Source organism: Aulonocara sp. 'chitande type north' Nkhata Bay, linkage group LG23 (genome assembly GCF_057382095.1).
Source record: "Aulonocara sp. 'chitande type north' Nkhata Bay isolate Kocher_YH1m ecotype deep benthic linkage group LG23, A_spYH_male_GT1.1, whole genome shotgun sequence".
NCBI classification, from domain to species: domain Eukaryota; kingdom Metazoa; phylum Chordata; class Actinopteri; order Cichliformes; family Cichlidae; genus Aulonocara; species Aulonocara sp. 'chitande type north' Nkhata Bay.
This window is the reverse complement of record NC_141365.1, coordinates 22,556,992-22,580,144: the sequence shown is the minus strand read 5'-3', so window position 1 is coordinate 22,580,144 and position 23,153 is coordinate 22,556,992. Positions and strand designations below refer to the sequence as shown.

The 23,153-nt window shown below is 40.1% G+C and overlaps 1 protein-coding gene and 1 long non-coding RNA gene across 2 annotated transcripts in view; both read right to left on the bottom strand.

Annotated features, from left to right (window-relative positions):
- Window positions 1-3,421, bottom strand: part of LOC147301719 (transcription activator GLI2.L-like) — a 93,114-nt gene extending 89,693 nt beyond the window's left edge. The window contains exon 1 of the mRNA XM_086282094.1: window positions 3,273-3,421. The gene's annotated coding sequence lies outside the window, so the exon portion shown is untranslated. The remainder of the gene's footprint in view (window positions 1-3,272) is intronic.
- Window positions 3,422-21,164: 17,743 nt separating this feature from the next.
- On the bottom strand, window positions 21,165-22,705 carry LOC147301718 (uncharacterized). Its single transcript, XR_015127083.1, has 3 exons — window positions 22,582-22,705; window positions 22,184-22,384; window positions 21,165-21,781 (listed from the first exon to the last, which is right to left on the bottom strand). It is a non-coding gene; the product is annotated as an uncharacterized LOC147301718 (long non-coding RNA).
- Between the last annotated feature and the right edge of the window lie 448 nt (window positions 22,706-23,153).

Below are 23,153 nucleotides of genomic sequence, written 5' to 3'. Positions count from 1 at the left end.
GCAGCGAGGAGCATCCTTCACATCCGCCCTTCAGATCAGCTCGCTGTCCCTGCAGGAGTTAATTATAAGAAGCATCAAAGCTGATCCTGAAAAGCAAAGAGGAGGAACTACAGGCCCCCGGCGGACCACGGCGACCTTTGATTTCTGCCGGTCCTCCGAGTGTTTTTCTACATGTGCGTGCTGTCAACACGTTCTGTGACGGCTGCGTTTCCTCTGTTGGAGGAAGTTTTCTCGTGTCGTGGAGGAGCAGCGGGGCGAGCTTCAGAGTCAATGTTTGTAGATCTGAAAGCGACTGAGAGACTCTTTATTCCTGCAGCTTGTCCCCACGAGCGGCTGAATAATCCTCCCCTCGTTTGACCCGCTGGGGCCGGCAAGGAAAGCAAACAGCCACTTAAAACCAGCAGAGAGAGTGAGCAGAGGAGGGTCAACTAAAACCTGAGCACAGTTTACCTTTCGAGGGTTAACTGTTGCCTGAGACAAGTTCTCAGAGACTGAAAAGATGTTTCATTTTCTCTGAACAACGATCTAAAACCCAAACATTGTCCGTTTCTGGTTATTGAAAACATGAGCGAAGCTGATCACATCCAAAACAAGTTCTTCTCTGCAACGAAAACAAACGAAAAACCAAAGGTTTGAATTGTTCATCAGACTGTTTAATCAGCGTCCTCCAAAGTCCTTGCAGCCTAAAAACCACCAAACAGCTCCGAAAGGAAAAACTGAAAGGAAGCTCTGTCCACGGATTCTTCATCATTCTGGCTTTAAATGTTTAATGTGACTGATGAATCAAGATAACTAAGTGGACATATTTATGGGGAAAGGCCACCATAAACTTAAAGGGACAAGAAAAGCAGGTAAAGCTGTTTATTGATGAGTCAGGTAGTGATTTTCAGGGAAAAATGACACAAAAATCTGTACAATCTCAGAAGGTTTTAGGGACTTTGGGGCAAAGAAAGGCTGTTCAAATGCTTTAAGTAAATTTGCAGATAAATTAGGGGTAGAAATGATTATTAGGTCAGAAAGAAGGTGCAGGTTAATTAGAGTTTCTAAGGCCTGTGACGTGGACGTTTCTCTTCTCTCGGTTTCTTTTTCGGTCTTTTGAAATCTGCTCTCAGGAGTCCTTTTGTTTTTCTCTAAAGCACAGAGAAATAAATCTCCGACTGCGCAAAAACATGCTGTATCTGAACGTTGTGGATGTGTCGGTGAAGCTGCTGGAATCTGTTTAATGATTTCTGTTTTCAGGGGAAAATGACACAAAAAAGCCTGAACATGTGCCGCTTTCATGCAGCAGAAATGACAGAGCAGGTCTTTTAGCAAAAATATGTGAAACAGAAGCCGACCGCTTTCAGTTAATAAACAGATTTCAGCTTCAGCGACAGATCCAGATGTTTAGAACAGCTGAGAATCAGAGCGGTTCCTTTTCAGCCCGAACTGCTTCAGTCCTTCAACATGAAGTCAAAGCACCAAAGAAAATCAGCGGACGGAGCTTCACGTCAGCTTTAATTAATAAAGATGGGAAAATCTTTGAGTTCCTCTGCGGCTTTTAGGTTTTATACGACTTTATTTATTTTCCCTTAAACTCCTGAAGTGTTTCAATTGGACTGAAACCCAAAAGGAGACAGAGAGAGGCAGGAGGAGAAGCAGGCTTTATCTTCACCTTCAGCCCCTTGTTAAATCCTACAAAAAAACCAATCATTGCATTGCTGATTTCTCTGCACTTTCAACATTTTAATCTCAGTTAATTCACATCACACTGATTTTATTTTTCCAACACACTCCTAAAAAAGTCTTGCTCAGATTGCTCTCATTTAGGAAGAAGGAAAGCAGCAAATATTATCCTGGAACAAAACAACAACTCCCGACTCATCAGTGAACGGCTTTAGCGACACATCTGGATGTTGTTCTCACTTTAGAGCGTGACCTTTGATTCAGGTGGGAAACATCTGCAGCAGCTGAGAATCGGAGCGTTTTGAAGACGGCTGCTAACCGGTGCAAATATTCGCTCAAAATAACAAAAAGTTTCAAGCTCAAATCATACAGGATGCAAAGATGGAAGATTTGCTTCTTTTCTCAAAAGAGAAAGAACTTTTTTTCTGTGTCTGAAACAAGCAGGAGCTGTAAATCTGTGTGTTTAGTTTGGTGTTCAGACAATTAAAAAAGCCTCTTTTCAGGCATTTTTCACTTTTAAACACTCAAATGTGTTTTTTTCAGCTCTCGGGGCTCCCTCTTTCCTAGGACAGAGGTCAGGTTGTCCACAGTGTGTTTTTTTCTGTGCTAAACGGTGAATCTGCTTCTCTCCCTCCAATTCCCTCCTCTGCTTTTCATCCCACTGAAACCCACCAGGAGCGATGCCCCGGGGCCACACGGCGTAATTGCTGCGGACTTGTTGTTTTGTGGGATAAGAGACTTTTGAGTCCTCACAGCGGGGCGTTTCTCTCCCCCCCTCTCTCGCTCGCCTCAATCTTTTTCTCCCCCCCTCCTCCTTCCCGAATCCCTCGTTTTCCCCCAGTTTTCTCTTTCACTTCTTCCAGCCTCAGTCAGGATGAAAGTGGACGTCCCCGTCCGCCGGCGCCCATGCCCATGTCATCCTGAATAAAGGGGGGCCCTCCATTATTTTCTCCCATCTCTGCACCCCTTCCTCCTCCTCCTCCTCCTCCTCCTCCTCCTCCTCCTCCTCCCTGACTGCTGGAACTCTTCATCCTGCACAATGGAAATGCACTAAAACTTTTTTTTCTGATGCAAATTAATGCAACCGGCCTTTCAGGATTCAAATAAAAAAAAAAAATCTGCTGTGGACTGGAGCTGAGGGAGGAAAGGAGGTGTCAGTGCGCCTCATGTTTGTCTGAGGCCTTCAGGAAGCCTCCATCAGAACAGCTTTTAAATTCATCTGATTTTGAGGCTGTAAAAAGTGACAGTAATGTAAAGGAAAAGCTCAGAGAGCATCTTAAATATCAGGTTGCACATTCCTGGAATTCCTGCTTCCTTGCAAACCTTCAAACATCACCTGGAATAAAAGCTCCCAAAGTGTCTTCTTCTCCCGTTTCTCACCTCCTCTTGTGCCAGAAAACGATCAAGTATTAAAATCAGATGATTTTTTTAAAGCAAATTTAAGTAAAAATACTCTGAAATTAATTTTAAAAAATATAACTGATAGAAAATAAAGCAAGTGTGATATTTAAACTCAATTATTTAAACTGATTTAAAAGTTGCAGACTGCGCTCTGCTCGGAGTTTCTAATGTTTCCGTAAGCACATGGCCGACCAGCGGAGACTCACCCGACCTTCTCCTCAGTCTTCTGCTCTCTCCTTCTGTCCTTCCACTCAAACTTTTCCTCTCATCTAAGACCCACAAAGCTTGAAATCCATGTGCGGTGCACGCAGACACGCGGAGGAGTGCGCGCCTCGGGTGGAAAAGTATCCGCAGAAAGATGTCCGAGCGCACAGCCTGAGTGGGACTCGGAGCAGCAGAGGAAGACTCCGATCAGCTCTCCACGCCAAAGTTTGGAAGAGAGGAGGAACTTTTTTTCCTGTCCGGGGATGCTGCGGAGCGTCACTCTGGATGGCTTCACCGCCCTCCCCTCTCTCTCTCTCCTCTCTCTCTCCTCCCTCTCTCTCTCTCTCTCTCTCTGATGGGACGGACAGACCTCCTCTTCATCACCTCAGAGGAGAGGAGTGACTCTGACTCCGCGCACACAGCAAACCTCAGAACTTCCCAATAACTCAGACTGAAACAGAGAGATTCAGGTTACCTCAGAGGCATTACCGGCTCACTTTACCCCGTCAGTTCATCAGTTTGATGTTTAATATTAGTGCAAAACTGTGTGTGTGTGTGTGTGTGTGTGTGTGTGTGTGTGTGTGTGTGTGTGTGTGTGTGTGTGTCCTATTTAAAGCCACTCAGCGCGTCTCCGCATAATTGAGGTTTGCGAACACGATCTCAGTTTTTAAAGGTGAATATTTCAAACACACTCCGAGTGTTTCTGTGAAAAAGAAGGATTTAAAAAACTGCCTGTGTTAATTTAACTGTGTGTGTGTGTTCTGTCTTCAAAGCTGGACTCAGGCTCCTGACTGAGAGTTTTACTTAAACTTAGTTTTCCTGAAAGCGCAGTAAGCGGAAGGAGAACACGCACAGGTGCATTTCAGAGTGATACTGACACCTGGCGGTGGCTGCCTTCCACTGCACGACGAGTGTCGCTCATAACAGACGCATGAACATGAAGACAGTAAAATGTAGTGAATAAATAAACAAAATAAATGAAATGACTTTCTCTTTGTTAGACACATAATTATAGAAGAATAGAATAGAATAGAATTTCCCTTTATTGTCAATGTATATGTGCTCCGTGCCAAATGTAAAGGAGTAGAAAAAAAATTAAACATAGATGAAATAAAATAACCTTCTCATATCAAAGACACACAGATATTAAATAATTATGAATGAATGTATTGATTAATAATTAATTAACTATTTAATTAATCAATTTAAATGACTTTCTGATTAAAAGACACCGAAATATTAAATAAAACTATTGTATTATCATATAGTTAAAGTTAAATCACTGTGACTTTAATCTTGGGCATAACAGTAACAACAAATCTATGTTGTACATATATTAATAATGATGACAACAGTGGTTTATTATTGTGTAATCATCTTAACAGTGAATTCATATTTTTATTTTTGCATTTAGTACTTTATTGATAATGACTATTATAATTATTATGTACTATTTTTTATTATACATTTCATTTTATTGCTACTCTTAATAGTAGTAGTAGTAGTATTGTTATCCAGCAGAGGCTCTAATTGTTTTATGTGTACACTTTTTATTTTGTTTAATAATAATTATTACTATTTTTAAAGATGTACTGTGTTTTATAATCACACAGTTTGATTTGTTAAACATTATTTCTATTCTGTATTTTGTATATGAATAACAGCAACAATAATAGTATTTTAGTTTATAATGCAATCATAACGCAAATTTGTATTTTCTTTTAAGATTTTAATAGTATTGAGTATTATTAGAGTACACATTCAATAATTCTTACATGTTTTACACCATTTTAATAGAAAAAAAATATAAAGTTAGGAGGAATGCAGACAGTTTTGGATTACATGGAGATTTCTGCAAAGACAGAAAAAAATTAAAGTGTATTAATTAATTTTATAAATGACTGACACACAGCAAACAGGAAGTAAAGCAGAGGCGCTGAGGTATCTGACTTTAAACAGACAAGTATGAACCCCACGTGTCCTTCAACATGACTGTTCTTCACGGACACTCATTTTATCTTTACAAAATGCTGTGACCAACACTTGTGTTGTGACAGCGCCCCCCAGTGGATAAACTGTGTGACTACAACAAACACAAGGTGAATATATGGTGTTTCTGTCCTTCAGCTTGTTGTTCATTGATGATAAAAGGCTAAAGCGAGTAATTCCCTACACCAAATGTGGTAAATGTGATTATGCATGACTTTGGGCGACTCTTGTCCACATACAGACATTTGATCAGACTCAGACTCAACATTATTGTCATTCAGCCATTGACATGATATGAACTAATCACAATTCTTTAGCTCTCGTTATTGCAGCTTATCACCGAACTAAAGTAAAAACAGAATAAATATTTGTACATCTTACAACACTAAGTACTAAATATGTTAAATAAAAATGAATCTAAATCTGCTGCCTGAAATCAGATCAAATCAGAAATATATTTTTACATATTGTAAATAAAGTCATGTTTCTAATCATTTTAAATACATTTCAGTTATTTAGTGAATGAAAAAATTGAAGAAATAAAAGTGACTGAAAATTTTATCAGTTATAATTGATAATAAATTAAAATGTCTGAATCTATCTACGTCTACCTATTTATGTTTCGTGTAGATAAATCCGTATTTTAGTAGGTAAACAGTAAGTGCATTAATAGAGAAATTAAAAGAGTAGAAAATACAATTGTATCAAATAAAAATATACATTTATAATACATTATAATTTCATCCATTTAAAAATATTATTTATGTTGAATTTCATGTTTTTTTCTTTTAAATGCATTTATTTTTTATTTATGGCAGTTTATGTCTTCTGTATGTATATATGGAAGATAAAAACTCTTCCACTGAGGAATCTCCTGAGCTTAACTGATTACAGCTCCACTGATGAGCCTCCGCAGTCCTCCAGATGCTTCCTGGGAAATGAAACATCCATCAGCTGTTGTACTCGGATTACTCTGCAGCCAGGTGTGAGGACCTGACAAAAAGCAGAGAAAGCAGAGATGTTTTTGTATTTCATCAAATTATCTCCACCTGCTGGTGAGTGTTGAGAACTTTAGTTTTATAAGAACCACACGGTTCTCCAGTTACTTGTTTACTACTGCTAGCTTTAATAATAATAATATTAATAATAATACATATTACTGTAAATAATAAATTATGATGGGTTAAACATGTGGTGTCACCTCCTGGCAGAAAATTGGACCATCTGCAGTCTGATCCTCGACTGCATCTGTGCGGCCAAATTAAATGAAAATAAAGCAGCTCAGTTCGTGACGGTTAAAAAAAAGGTGATGTATCACTCGTATCACTTCCATATGGAGATAATCCTGCCTCACAGCAAAAATAATATTGAATATCTTTTCTTGTTTAAAGTAGAGCGTGAGAAATCTGCCTCCCATCTCCACACCTGATCCTGATGACTTCCACAGACGTTCCTGTGCTCGTCCCCAGAGCAGGAAGAAATCTGAGTTTTCGGGGTTTAAAGTGAAGTGCGTCATAGTGGATGGAGGAGGCAAAGTTCACAGCTTTAGTCCATCAGCCTCTGAACATGTAACTGTTCACTGGAGATGTGTCGATCATCTCTGCTCTTTACTGGCTGTAAGTGTAAAAACAGGTCTAGACAGGTTTGGACATTTATACTGAAGGGGCTCTCCCAAAGTGTTCAGATGTATGAACATACAACATTTGGCGATAGGAAACATTAAAAAAACTAAATGAGATGAAAAACTTTCAAAATGTTTGGTTGGTTATTAAAACTTCTTCATCAAATACAGTTTACAAAACAATGCCAAATATATCATGAGCACATTTTCTTTTTAATTTGCTTTTTGTTAAAATGTACAAGAATCATTCACATCAAAAACACTGGAAACATACTTAACTGAAGAGACTTAACAGTAAGATTTAAAGACATTTTGGGGTAAATGGTAAAAAAAGATTGCTTTTTGACTAAAAAGTGTTAATGTGTAAAAACGTATACCAAGTAAACATGATAAACCCAGAATGTTTATTTCACGGAGGGCCCTACATCAGACCTTGCATAATTATGAGATTTTTATCTGTTATGATTTATGATTTAAACTTACAATTGGCTCACATTTGTCATTTCACCATCAAGACACTAGTTGGAGCTGGTGTTCCTCTGTTCAAGTTGATTCAGCGTCTTCTGGTCATTTGAAAAATGGCAGTAGAAGAAAACAGAAATGTGTGTCAGGAAACAATCATACGGAACAGGCCAATCACAGACACTGCAGGCAAGAGTGACCTCATGTGCGGTTACATTTGTAGCGAGGTGTCTGTCAGGTACAGAGTACAGTCTGAGAAGATGTCAGTGTCCCAGAAACAATTTGCTGGTTACAGCTCATGTTCAGAAATACTTAGAAAGCTTCACTGTATGTTCAACGCCTTAAACACTAAATAACTTTTCACACTGTTATCTTAAACTCAGCCAACTACTTTACTGTACTGTTCGTTTTACTCACAAAGAGTATTAATGCACACAGCAGGGCTAACTCCCTGTGTAACAATGTACCTGCTTTTTCATTGTTCACGATCATAGTGACACTGTTAACATTGTTATCCTTATTTCATGAGGATAGTGTTGTGTGGTCAGTGCTTAGTTTTCCATATCCTTCCTACTGACACTCACTCTGTTCTACTGTTGCTTTTCCTTACTCTCATGTTCAGTCTGATGTCTCCTTCAAGCCTTGATATTAACTTTACTTTCTGGCCTAATTTCATTCAATTTTATTCAATTTTATTCATGTAGCACCAAATCACAACAACAGTCGCCTCAATGCACTTTATATTTAAGGTAGACCCTACAATAATACATACAGAGAAAAACCCATCAATCTTATGACCCACTATGAGCAAGCACTTTGGCGACAGTGGGAAGGAAAAACTCCCTTTTAACAGGAAGAAACCTCCGGCAGAACCAGGCTCAGGGAGGGGCGGCCATCTGCTACGACCGGTTGGGTTTAGAGGAGTTCACTACTGGAAAACTGAACTGGAGCTTATTCCTGACCAAGTCACCCAGTAGATCGTAGATAGAGTTAAGTCTCAAATAGGGTTTAATATTTTTCCCAAAACTTGGACATTTTAAATACAGGCATCTGAAGCCACTTTTTCTGGGAATCCCAGGCATTTAAATCAGCACTAAATACAACATGCGAAGAAAAAGTATGCATACATTCATCCATATTCTTAGTTTAACAAACGCAGTGTCATTATCATTAGTATGAATTTAAGATACATTCACAACCAGCCATGAAATATATTTTGATGTTCTCACTCTGAGAGTCACACTTCTCATTTTTTGTAATTACATTTTTTTAATGTATTGCACCCAAGTTAATTTGTTTCCTGTTTTTCATCATTAAATTGGATTTTCCCAGGATTAAACCCTGGTCTCAAATTACATAATGTAGTTTCTATAACTGTTTATTTATTATTTTTTTCAGGCTAGTTAACCAATACTAAACCTTTACTCTAATGGACTGGGATTTCTCTCTGGATCGTCCTTCCAATTGTCCAATGCAGATTTTCCATCTGGGTTTTCTCCCATAGCCGTTAGTTTTTCCAAGTCATTTACAAGGCAGTAAAGCTATGTACTCATAGCTGCAGACTTTTTCTGTTGGCATCAGGGCATGTCCAATCACAGATGGGCTTGACATACCATGCATCACAGGTCTTATTCTCCTCTGATATCTTGTGGTTTGTGGTACCCAGTTTAGCATCTACCACCGAATGGAGAATCCCATATCTGGGCCACATGGGTCTTCGTGGCATAGAAGACATGCAGTTCACAGCCAATGTTTCTCGCTAGTGGTAGGCACGCACACTGTATGCATCCCACAGTCTCCTGGTACATCCGTGAAAGCAGCACTGATGCCAAAGGATATTTGCAGGTGTAGGAACAATATGGATTGATGGATTGTGTTGTCATCTGGATTTCTTCGACTGTGCTCAAACAAATCAAAATGCAACCACAAAGGTCCTGAACTGTTAAACATTTGACTTCCAAACTAAAAAAATTTCCTCAGTTTGGTAAACAGGGTTGTATTTATAACAGTAAAAATCTCTTGAGTTACCTTGACGTATTTACTCATCATCTCATCCGAATCTAAGCACTGTCATACCTGTTTGTGACTAAACAGTTCAAGGAAGTCAGGTCTTATTTTCAGTGTACACCGCTCTGATTTTAGCTGAGACTCGTCTGCTTCAGCCTTCAGTAAGTCTGTCCCAGAGAAACACATGTTAGGTAGCCCTTTGACCTTTAATATCCGCCAAGTTTATTTGCTAGTTCGCCCCTCCTCCCTGCACTCGCCTGCTCTGATGCGTATTAAATCAGATATGTTGTGTTGACTGGAGGAGCACCACTGCCCCCCTGCCTCCTCATACTTAACCCCGGGTGACCTCAGGTTTTCCTAAGTAAATTGATTTAGACCCCAGTCTCTGCTATGTTTGCTATGACTGACCAGGCAACTCCATTGACCTTAATACGGGGGGCGAGCAGATTAATATGCAGCCCCCAGTTCAGCCTCGTTTCTTCAGTGTTGTTTCACATGGGTGGGGTGACGACATCAGTGTCAAGAAAACAGGAAGGGCCCACGTGAGAAAGAGGGTGAATGATTGAGAAATCGCTCTGTCAGATAACAAGGTCTTCACGGTAACCCCCTTAACATCCTGATAGTTAGCAGAGACTGTTTACCCCAACGCCATTTTTATTCGGCAGGCTAGCATAGCAGCATATTTGTATTAGCACTGAACACAAACTACAGCTGAGGCTCACTTTGTACCAGAATACCTAAAGTACTGTACTTTGGTTTGAGGATAACAACAACATTAAGTCTTGTTAGTTAAAATCTAATATTGTTGCTTTCTTTTGATATGAATCAATACATTTGGATAGTTTTCTGAAACTTAACCAAATACTTTAACTTTACCTAAGAGTTTAGAACATCAGTGTTTCTTTAAGTTGCAGTTTAGGCCTCAAATTTCAAATACTTCTTGCTGGAATATAACGAGCCATTCTCAAGAACTCGCTTATAACTGGATATGCTAAGAGAGTCCTGCTTTCAATGTTGCAAACAATACTGAATAATGACGGCCCTTTGGGGACCCAGATCTGGTTTGCCAGAGGTGGCCCACACATGGGCCAGCACAAGGCCAGTTGCAGACACACTGGTGGTCCTGTGCTGGGCCAGAACAGTTTCAGCTCTGGCCCCAGATGTCAGCCTAATGTGTACCTTAATTAAGCCATGTAATAACAACATGTGAATAATAATGCAAAAGTATCATGACGAAACTCTGTTCAGACAGTGAATGGACTGATTCTTATGTAATATTTTTCACTGGGCCACATAAACCAAACCACAATCGAGCCAAATGTGGCATGACATCACATAGACAGTGCCATCTATGCCATGTCTGGCCCATATCTGGATGACATACATCTTATCATGCCAGAAGTCAGCCAGCAGTGCCAGCTTGATACCAGATCCGGGCCAGAGCAGCTTGCTATGTGGGTTGCTGCATCCACAAAGCAAGTTCAAACTCTACCACAGAAAGAAAAATAGAAACAACATCTAGAAATGCCACTATTTCCCTTTTCTGAATTAAGATGATCTGAGACTGAAGACAACTGTCCTGACATCGTGTTTAGAAAACAGGGACACTGCATGGACACCATGCATTGTCCCCGCGTGGTGATCCAGAGTCTGTTTGATGGTTTTGATTCCTGTTGAGTGCAGCCTCCAGGTGCCATCCAGTTGCAGTCTTTTTCAGCAAAGGTTTTACTTATTTCAGCAAGACAATGCTAAATATTTCCATGAAAATAACTCAACAATATAGCGTCACAGTGAAAGACTCCAGGTGTCCTGGTCTTCCTGCCAGTACAAAGTGTCTGGTATGAAAATTAGCAGTTCCTAGTTCATAGCTGTCTGGTCTAAAAGGGCAGGATGGGAATGAGGTCCTGCCTCATGTGGAAGAGTTTAGGTATCTCAGGGTTTATGGTCTTACTGACAGATGGATTGATGTCTACCTGTCCTACCTACTGTCTGGCCTATCTACTATCAGCTACAGTGAAGAGAGCTCAGCATGCTTTACTATTCTGTCTTTATCATTCCTTCATTTGTATCCATGCAACCAAATTGCATGAAAAGTTTATGCAGTATGTTGCAATTTTGCAGTTTTGCTTCATGCTGCATTGCAAAACCTCATCTTCTGGGATTCTTCCATAGATTTTGGATTCTTCTCACATCGTCATTCAGCTTATTTGTTACTTGTATTTAGAACCAGGAAAAAGGGGACTTGAAAATATGTGAACTTTTAGCTTAATTCTAGCTATCAGTTGCATTCTCCTCATCCTATTGGCTGTTGGGTGATTATTTGTAGTTTTTTTCACCCTGTGTTCATGCAAGTATTATTATGCAAGCACAGCTTATGTTTGGTGTGAAAGGGTAAGGTGTTTGAAGGAGTGAATCTACATGGAGAGGAGCCAGTTGAAGACTTTGGAGCATGGCCTACCAGGTGGGAACCCTGGAGCATCTCTGCATGGATTTTTTTTTAAACAGTTATTAAAAATCCCAGTACCAACCATCTAGTGTTTACCTGTATTTCTTCCCATAATCTACTTTGGCTTAGTCAGCTTTTGGACACTACAGAACCTCATCATATTTGCATTTTATCTGTGCTGATATAACAGTGCATTACTGTTTAAACTTGGTTAAACTGCACACTGAAGTGGACAAAGAGCGCCAGAACACACCATTAGTTTTGGTCTCTGTGAGGAGCAGCTTGACTTTGACCTTCACGTTCTCCCCTGTTTGTCTTTTATGTCTCGGTCCATAAACCGAGACAAAACAAGCTCTCACAGCCATCATTAGTCACTGTTAGAAGTGGAATTAGTTATATTTATTTGTGTTCATATTGTGTCCTGTGCTGGTTGGTCACTGTCTTTGTGTCATTTTTCATGGTGCGAGGGTAAAGAGGGCGTTGTTCTCCATTTACAAGCACTTCAAAGCATCAGCGAGAGCTCAGCAGAGAGCACTTCACTTGTTTTCAATTAAAAATAAATGATCGCAGTGTTTGTTTCTCCATTAACTGGCGGGAGATGGGATTTTGAATCCCGTGTTTGACACTAATAGTTTGACAATCTGCCCTCCGCCTCCGTAATCCATTCATCGAAACCAGCAGCCCCAAAAGTTCCCATGCTGTGTAGGGTGCCGCTCGTATGTAAATGTGTGTGTGTGCTGGCTTATGGCCAAGTGAAATCTGTCAGTCTTTCAGAGACCCATCAGCCTCTGTCCGGTGGGACAATAAGGTCGATACAGACGGCCCTGCCGTCTCGCCTGTCTCGCTGTCTGACTAACTGATGACACCGATTCATTCACACCCAGCAGGTCTGAGGCCATTTGTCACTCTCTGCTCATTTACTTTACTTCCATCTGAACTGTCGATAGCAGCAGCGTTTCCTTTAAAGTTCATTCTGGATACCAGAAAGGAAGCTTTGAAATGTTTGGTTAGTGGTTTATGGAGCAATGGAGGCACATTAAGCAGTTACTAACTTAAGGTTAAGTCACTTACAGTCTTGGTCGGATGTTTTTTTCAATTTTTCTGCATATAGAGTAAATGCAAACTTTATATTCCTCAATCTTAACAACCATAACCTCAACCATAACTTCATCCTTTCCACCAGGTAACTAAAAACCCAACCACTTACCTGGATGGGATTTACTTACCTGGATGATTGAGCATGCATCAAGACAACCCAACCACCCGTCTTCACTCAGACTTCTAGTGTCTTTAACCTCCTAAGACCCAAACTCTTCCATGGCATGCATTTTTAATTTCTCTTTGATATTTGGGACCTGATGCATGTAAAAACAAAGAATTGCCAGATATTTTTTTTTTTTACCTGATTTTTGTTTCTGAAAAAATGAGATCCACATATGAGGATATTTGTTTTAAATTTCGATAGAACAGAGGCAGCATAATGTCCTCGTAAGCGGATATCAGGTGCTTGTAGAGCAAAACTTACTATTTTGGTCTAGACAACCCAAAATGTGACATCCACATCTGTGGACACCAGGTCCAAGAGGTTAAAAATGTCTGTTTAGCATGTGGCTAAAACAAAACCCAGACCATATGGATGGTGGTTCTTTGGTGGTGGGTTTTGGGGGTGCTTTTTATTTGTTTCTGTTTTTTGGAAACTGGTTTCTGTCCATAGCAGTTTCTGGAAAACCATCTGGTGAAAAGGACTGCATTCACAGTAACAGAACTTCAAAACCTGTGTCTGTTTAGCATTTTATTCGCCTTCTAAAACTGTTTCACAATTACACATAATTACATATATTCCACAAATGTTCTATCCAGAAGCTATACAAAAATAAAATAAAATAAAATAAGAGCGCAGGTACTATAGCAACAGAGTAGCCAGTTGGTTCCCAAATGGGTTTATTGCATGTTGGATTTTGTATAACCTTTGGTCATTTTGAGTTTTTGCAGGTCAGTTGTCTTCCATGAGAAACTGTAGATATCTGCTAGCAACTAAAGCAATTGCAAGAATGCTTTTAGTGCAACACCGTATACACTTGCACAATATACATTTTCCCTAGCAACTGGTGATTGGTCCGTAATGGGTCTCTATGCCTGTGTGGCTGGGGCCTTATTTATTTATTTATTTCTAAATAAATACAATATAGTAAATACTAATACTAAGTAGAGTTGTGTGTGTGTGTGTGTGTGTGTGTGTGTGTGTGTGTGTGTGTGTGTGTGTGTGTGTGTGTGTGTGTGTGTGTGTAAGGATTAATAATTAAGAGATAAATGTTTGTACAAGCTACAAGTGGCCATACTCATTAAATTATAACCCCAGGTAACGTGATCTGTAACGTCAAACGGTACTGTTTTAGCCACGAGTGGTGCATACAGAGTGCATGACTGTGAGCTTTGTGGTGTCATCATAACTTTTATTTTGACCTGGTTTGTTTCAGATAAACATGTTTTGTCCATTTTTCATTGTCTTCTCTGTCCAGCCCACTTACTGTTTACTCCTCCAGCTTCAGCGCAGACAGTTTATTTGTTTTAAGGTGGTGAGAAGGCGGTGGGTTAATGTCTGGTTTCTGCTGTCAGGATAAACTGAGGCTGTCAGAAAAATAAACCAGCAGAGGACAAAACGAGGCACTGTGACTTTTCTGAAGCGGCTAAACAGTGTTTGTGTGTTTACTCCTAATTGATTTCCCTCGTAATCCACAGCCTCCACGGCCTGCTGGTTTAGATTAGAGATTATCCTCCATTCAAAAGCCCACAGATGCCTTGAGTATTTTTCTTGCTCAAGTGCCCTTGAGCAAGTCCCTCAAGCACTCACCCTGCACAAACGGTTCTGTATGACAGCATAAGCCACGCAGAACAGTAAAAATGTAAATTCCTGCTGAACACGAAGACGTCATCCTGTTCACAAAGCCTCTAACGGTCCCTGATTCTCAGATAAGTCTCTTTGTAACCGTCAATGCCTGCAGCTGGGAGCGCGTTTTGCTTCGTCCGTTCTCAGGCCTCGCATCATGTATGGAGGCACTTGTCTCAGGCGACTGGACGCACGTGGCCCTCTCCAAAAACCAGTGACACGTCAACAATGCATGTCAGCGCCGCCGAGAAGGACTCACGGGCTCCACGCTGGGCGAAGGCGAGGGAAAGTCACACTCAAGTGATCTGAGAGGAGATGAATGTCAAGTGCAGAGTGGGATCCCCTCGTGGAGGTCCCGTCACATCTGACCGGTCCCATCGGCCTGCTCTCTGTCACACTGAGGGGACTGTTTGGGAGCCAACGAGGCCTTTATGAGAGTGGTACCTGATAGGGTTTGGTCAGATATGCTTCCTCTGCTGTTTGGGGCAGAATCTTTGATTCTGAAATGGTTTTTAAATCCTTTCATATGCAAAACAATGCATTAAAATCACTGATTTCAGTTTAGATGAGTGAATAATGTTTTTAGACATGTCACAGTGAGAATTTCTAGCACACAGTAACAATTTCCCCCTCCTGCGTAGAAGACAATGTAGATGGAAATAAACTGAATACTTGTCTTCCGTGGGAAACAGGTATTCGATAAAAAGATAAAAGACAAAAATAAGTTTGCTAACTATCTTTAGCAATTCATGGACAAAACTGCTAAGTTAGATGCAATGACTAAACTATACTGTTATTAATGGGTGAAAAGGAGTCCCCAAAACCACTGGAAGCTACATCCATCTTTCATATACCCTTTTCATTTATGAAAAAGAAAAGAAATTAAACCTAGCAGGAGACTAACAAGATACATGGGCTAACTTCTTGGTTGTAGGTTACGCTACAAAAACATTCAGCTTATGCTATATTGTAGCAATCACACATCATGATTATAAAATTAAAGAATACATACATTTTCTGGGTATCCTTTGTCAAAAGCTACCAGGTTTGACAGCATTTGGTGTTTTGGTCACATGTTTTAACGAAACAGTCTCTTTTTGAGCTCATCTAACAGTGAACCTTTAGGGTACATTTAACTAAATTTGCATTCTTAGCTCATATCTTCTTATTTTTACATATTAACAGTGCAATAAGTGCTAATATCTACTTTTTTGATGTTCCGTTTTGCTCTTTGGACACACAGTTTCCCTTGAAAAGGGGATGAATTCTGTCAATCTGTGCACTGAGAACTGAAGCAGTACATATGTGTGTATTCATGTATTGTCTCCATGTGTCCATGCTGGGCGTGATGCTGTTCATGTGTCACATCGAGAACTGCAGTAATTGCTTCTTTGTGTTTTAATTAGATCTGTGCTCAGACACCTCGTTCCTCTCAAACCCTTCATTCTGCGGCCATTTTGTTGGGACATAAACCTCGTTTGTTTGACAGGAGAAGTGGGGACACTCTGCAGTGTTATTAGCACCATTGTGCCCACGCACCGCATGGTGGGCTGAATGAGGGGCATAGGGAGGAGGCAGAGGAGATTAGAGCCCAGGGATGGAGGCAGGTTTGGGCCTATTGTGCTGTGGCGTTGGGAATCAGTTGGTACAGCAGCAGGGCAGCTTCCGCTCAGCCATTGTGACGTGGTGGTGGGGGTTTGTGAGAAGGAGGGTTGGGGCCCACACAGCTAAACCATAATCTGCAAGACCCCCCTTTCTCATTTCACTGCCACGAGACAGGTCTATTTTCTTACTGATGAGACTTGATCTAGACTGGAGCTGCAGTATTAGTTATAAGGCTCATCAGCAGTAGCTTATAGTAACTTTAGAAAGATGGTGATACATGAATGTGTTAATTTTCTAGAGTCCTGGACAGTTTTCTTACTGGAAACATCTACTGCTTGGTGCTTTTTTTAGTTATTTATTTATTTATTTTGTCTATGAAGTGCTAGAAAAACAGTGTTTCTCTTAATCAAAGTTAAACCACACGTAATATTTTGAAAACCTCAGTCCGAGTTTGAATAACCACTACTGTGATTTCTTTTGTTTTTTAGAGCCAGAAATGACTGTGTTTGTACAAGAAGGTGGAGTACTAATTTATCACTTAACAATGAGTTAGCCTTTTTAGCTAAACTGGAGTAAAGACTTCTGGGAATAATCCACATTATTTGTCAGATTATTGCATAAAAATGCTCCAAAAAGGACAAACTGAGAACAGTCTCCATATGCTGATGATGTGATTCTTTTTATTACAATAATCATACAAAACAAAACACTCCAATCAGTGGTTCCAATTAGCTGAAGCAAAGCCTAACAGACAGCTATAAGCTACAGCCACCGGCCGCCTGTGTCTCCATCCACCTGTCAATCAAAGAGGCCACACATGTATTAATGTAAACTTTAAGGCTTAACAAATTTAGACCTGAGTTAGCAAAAAGTCAGCCTGTGTGCAATGGTTAGAAACAGTACATGCTGTGAACATGTTTATTTCATATGTAAAGTTGGACATTTTAACATGGAAGTATATGGGACTGGCTAACTTTTGGAGATAGCCTCTAGTGGTCACTAAAGGAAACACAGTCTTTGGCACTTCCTCCTTTTTTAGCCATATAGGCTGATGACTGGGCACTGGCTGATGGTTCCAAACATATCATATTGAAAATATTTCCATATGTAAGAACAAATACTAGGTTTAAGGTTACTAGCTCTACCCTCTCATCTAAATACACACACTTCGGCGTCAAAAAGATATTAATTGGTGATCTATATATATTAGATTCTTGCTTGTCGCATTCCTCAAATAGTTAGGGTCATACAATCATTTTTATTTCCTTTATGAGTTTGACCCCAACTGGAAGAGTTGTGTTATTTTTAAAGGGTTTAAGTGCTCTCAAACAGATTGAAATCACAACTTAGTGATCTTCTTCAGGTCGATTGGGAGTTTCAGATGTCCTGACCTGAATTAAAACACTGTGAGCTAAAGGAAAACAGATCACATCTGAGAGACGAAGTAAGGTCTCTGCGTCCACTAGAGGGCAGTAAGCAGCTGTGATAGCCTGAACTTCATTCAGCTCAGTTTCACAGAGAGGACTGTAAACCTGAGGGGGTTGATCCAAGTGCGTCCTGGAAAATCCACGTAAACTCCTCGTTCAATGAAATCCATGCATACAGCAGATATATATGTTGATATCTGGAAACCTCAGTTAATGCGTTTATGTTTACAAAAATAATTGTAAGGCCATTTACTGTATAAAGTCTGCGTTGTATGTAAAGGTAGCTCTACAGCACCTAACATGAATTATAGATTTTTATTTGTTTATTCTAAAGGCATTTCTGTAGCCTTATTCCCCGAGAGCATGTCCTGAACCTCCTCTGAATAAAGAGAAACAATAACGAGTAAAAGTACAAATTAAAGACATGTAAATATTAATGTAATCGACACATGGTTAAAGACATATTGTGTTTTGACTTAGCACACAGAGATCTCTCTCTCTCACACACACACACACACACGCTGAGAGTTTCTTTGTGGTGTTCACTAACATGTAGCTTGTCTCTGACCTTTGACCCTGCTCCTCCCTCTCCTCTCCAACCTCCACATAGGTGACAGTCTTCTTTACCTTAATCCTCCTCCTCCCTCCTCTACTTCATTTCTTCTCCCTGTCTCTCATTCTTCTTCTATGCCTCTGCTCCTTTTTATACTGTATTTATCTCATCCTCTTCCTGTCTCCTCCACCTCCTCTTCCTACATTCTTTGTCTACCTTCTTTTATGCCTTCTCCTTTTTCTTACTTCTTCTTCATCTTCCTCCTTTTCTCAGCTCTTTTTTAAAATCTTTTTTCCTCCTTCTCCTTATACTTCTCTTTCTTGTTCTTCATCTTCTATTACTTCTGCTTCTTCATTTTCTTCTTTAACTCCTACTCCTTCATCTTTTTACTCCTCCCTTTTCTCTCATTTTCTTCTTCTTGAATACCTTATATTTCTTTTCCCCTTTTGTCATTTTCTTCTACTAATTTACTCCTTCTTGTCTTCATCTTCTCTCTTGTCATACTTCCTCTCCTCGTGTTTCTTGTTTCCTTGTCATCACATTTTCCACATTTTGTTATTTTTTAGCATGAAGTCCTGGGTACTATGTAGGAATAATAACTTTTTGGCAAAATATATCTTTAAAAACATTCCCCCACCCTGGACTGTTTTTCTTTAAAATGTTTGAAAAAAATAAAGTTACCAAATAAGACGTGACGCCCTCGTCTTCCTGGACTGTTGCTTCTGTAAATAAATACATATTTGTGTGTGGAAAACGTTATTGACGTTTATAAACAAGCGAAGAAGAAGAATGCAGAGAGGTCTGAGTGGCTCATAGTTTTAAAGCACGTCCAGCATAAATGATGGAGCTTTACATGAAGGCCAGTGCAGAGAGGTGTCTGCCTCCACCACAGACCTGAGGAGACAGTTTACAAAAGCTTGTCTCTGTGCTGTCTGTGAACTTCCTTTAAACAGCTAGAGGCTCTAAAGTTAGTTTTTAATGCCAAGAAAAGCAGATTTTCAGTTTTTCTCCAGAAATCAATCCCAGATATTCCCAAAATACCTTCTTTTTCCTATATGTTTGAATGATAGGTTAAATCCTTTTGTGCATATTGAGCACTAACTTAAGGAACCGCCAAGAAACAAGTACTGCCTTAATTAACGGAGAGGAAATCTCTTGTACACGCTGCATTTTTAATTATGGTGATCTTATTCACATGTATGATCCCACACAGTGTTTTTGGGTTGATTGTAAAAGTGGACGAAAAAATGCTTGGCGGTGAGGGAGCACTGGTTAGCATCATTTCAGACTGTATAAAAGATGAACCTAGCTTCCGGATTTGCATTCTTTCTAACAGCCATCAGGGGACAAACCCCCCAAGTTGCAGAAAGACTTCTGTTCCTGTCTTTCTATGGAAGACTGTTACCATCACTGGGAAAACAAACAAAAAGTAGAAAGCCACCTGTAACTCAAGACTTTGGGTTAGCATCTTGAAATTTCAATCTAAAAGCTTGAAAATTTGATATTGATATGTATCTCAACATTTTTTACTTACTTAGATTTTTAAATCATTTGGAGGTACTCGATGTAAAAATTTGAGATGAGCAGTTAAAATTTAATTGTCAAAATTCTGGGGAAAAATGCAATTCATAAGTCATGACTTTGACCTACTCAGAATTTTGACTTACTTTGAGATATGTAACATGAAATTTTGATAAGTCAAAATTTCGACTTACTTCTGGCGTTTTTGGAAACAAGCTTCCATACTTTGCTGTTGACTTTATTCTGTTTTAGAAAGAAGTGTTGTTCTGGGTTTGCTCATTGGCCAACAACTGTTGACTGACAATTTGATCAAAGTTGGCATTTTAATATGGGAGTCTATGGGGATTGACTCACTTTTGGAGCCAGCCTCTAGTGGACATTTGAGTTACTGCAGTTTTTGGCACTTTATATTTCAGCCCCAGAGGTTTCAGCTCGCTGTGAGCCCATTTTAGTGATTGCTTTCTTTCTTTCTATGTTTTTTGTTTTTTACATATTTGACATCGTACATAACAGGCTGATAAATGTGGGAAAACTGTTGTACTTTTCTCCAGACGGCAGTTTTCAAAGATTCTGTGCGACATAAATCTCCACATTAAAGCTGAGATGTGACTCATCTTTCACTTTTTTGTCCGTCTACATTTAAACTATCTTCCATCATCTTCTGGCCATGCAGTATGGCTGCTCTTAACTAAGGAATGTGCATCTTTTCTCTGGGTCCCACTGCCTCGTATCCTTGATCCCAGATGGCGAGGAATTCCAACAGATGCTTCGTGGAGACAAGCCACCCGACCTTTTTGGCTACATCGGAGTTTAACGAAAGCTGGGATCGCTGTCAGAGGGGGGGTTAAGAGGAAGCGCCTTGATCCTGGAGGCCTGGGCTGCATTATGGGCCGCGGTCATCTGGAGCCCGAAACAGACGCCTGAGACTGCACGCGGCCAACTTCTGCAGACGTCCAGGTGGACAGATGACGGCGACGCCGGCTCCTCTCCTCTTACACAAACATGTGCGCTCCACTTTATTGGACAGCATTCTTCAGATGGAGAGGAATGCACAGGAAGTCGATCGCATGCTTCCTCCAAAGCGAGGAGAGTGGCGAGCTGCTATAACGGGCCAGCTGCGGGGTCAAGAGTCTCGGATAAAACATGAGACATGGCTGAGAGCTGTGTGTACATAAAGTGTCTTTATTTAGAGACGAGAACATACTTCAGCTCCTTTATTGGAACCACTCGAAAGATAAGGAACAGCATCTGTGGGCTCCTTTTTGATCTAAACTTTATTCGTTGTGCTATCCTTTGCAGTGACCACGAGGTTCACACCTAATTATTTCCATATTAATGTTCTCCTCTCTCTCTATGCTGAAAGAAATCAGCTCCACATTCATCACTTCTCTCCGTTTCCTGATGACGGATTAACGGTCGTATGTTATCAGCTGTCAGAGAGCCGTGACCTTTGACCTTAATGACTTTGCTGCAAATTACTCATATATTTAAGACCAGTTCTCCTGAAATAACAGCATTAGTTGCAAACGTCTGCTGCAGCAACTACAGCAAAAATATTTTTAATGAACTTTGAAGTTAAATCTCATCATATCTGATAATCGGATGATTTTAACATGAGTTATGAACTTCTTACATCTTAAAGTTGTCATTGTGTCATATATTTAGCATCAGTTCCTAAAATGCTGCTCGAGAGTATTATTTGCTGGATGACCGAAAGTCAGCATGACAAGAGACATTATCACGATTTGCAATCACATTTTGAGGTCTTTTTGAGGACCAGTATCTAAATACTAAATATTTACATTCACTTTGTTAGATAGAACTGCTAGTTAATGCAAATATCTAATCATCAAATCACATGGTAACAACTCAGTGCATTTAGGCATGTAGACATGGCCTGACTCTGGCAATGTTGTTGGTCCCGGCAGATCAGAAACTGCTGTTCTCCCGGGATCTTGTCCATCAACCGTCTCTAGAGTTTACAGAAAATGGTCTGAAAAAGAGAAAACATCCACTGAGCTGCAGTTTTCTGGGTGAAAATCCATTATTGATGTCAGAGTTCTGAAGAGATTGGCAAATGGCTTTAATGGGATAACAACTCAAACCTAGAAGTACAAGTGATAAAGCAGCAGAAGAGTACACTGCACTAACGGAAGCTACAATTTGCATTGGACCACCAAAACTAGACAACAGAACGTTGCCTGGTGAGTCTCAGTTTGTGCTGCCACATTGAGATGGTAGGGTCAGAATTTGGTGTAAACAACATGGAAGTAGTGATCTATCCAGCCCTGTATCAAAGGTGCTGCTGCTGCTGGTAGTGTAATGGTATGGTATATTTTCTTAGTATACTTCTGGCTTAGTACCAACTGAGCATCAGTTAAACGCCACAGCCTACCTGAATATTGTTGCTGACCATGTCCATCCCTTTATGACTGCAGTGATGGCTCCAGCAGGATAATACACAATGTCACAAAGCTCAAATGTGCTAAGACAGTCACCTCATCTCAATTTAATTGAGCACCTTCGGGATGTGGTGGAGCGGGAGATTCACATCATGGATGTACAACCGACACGTCAGCAGCAACTCTGTGTGACACTATCATGAGAACCAAAATCATGCCAACCGACATCTCTGAGGAATTTTTCCTCTATGCCATGAAGCATAAGAATAAGTCATTGTATTTTATATAAAATATATTGACTTTATTTTATGGTACAGTTCTGTTGTAATGCATTGCTAACTAAGCTAAACACCTAAAAGTCAGAAATAACAATAACAATAATAATACTAACCCTTAACAAAGGTCATGCTCTTTGACTTCACAGTAGCATCTCATGGACAAAGGTGGAGCTGTGTTCATCTAAATCATCCCCATACGAAAAATAGCATGGCAGAAAACTCCTCCTGCTTTTCTCTGGGCCTGTTAGAGATATGTAGCATTAATATTTAAAATTCTCCAAATTTTGATCTCATTAAAAATGAAAACTGAACAGGACGGTGAGAATAATTCCTCCCACCCATCACCCTTTTACTCTAACAAACCTCTCCACCTCCACCCACTTCTTCTTCTCCGCTTTCCTCACATTTGTGCATAATATGAGCCCACCACAAGCTCACAGGGATATTTCATTACATCTCCTAACCTCTGACCTCTCCGCTATTAGTTGCTTGTAGCTGCCGTTCAGGAGCGGGAGTGTATTTTTCTGCTGCAGGAGGTGACAGCGTGAAATTAAAGGATCAGTTTGACTTGTTTTGGCGCCAGTTTTGACAGAATACGTCCTAAATATTTAATGAGAGCGATGCGTATGAGAAACTACACACATCCGTCCTGCTCAGTGATGGATGAGGCGGGCAGCTACATGAT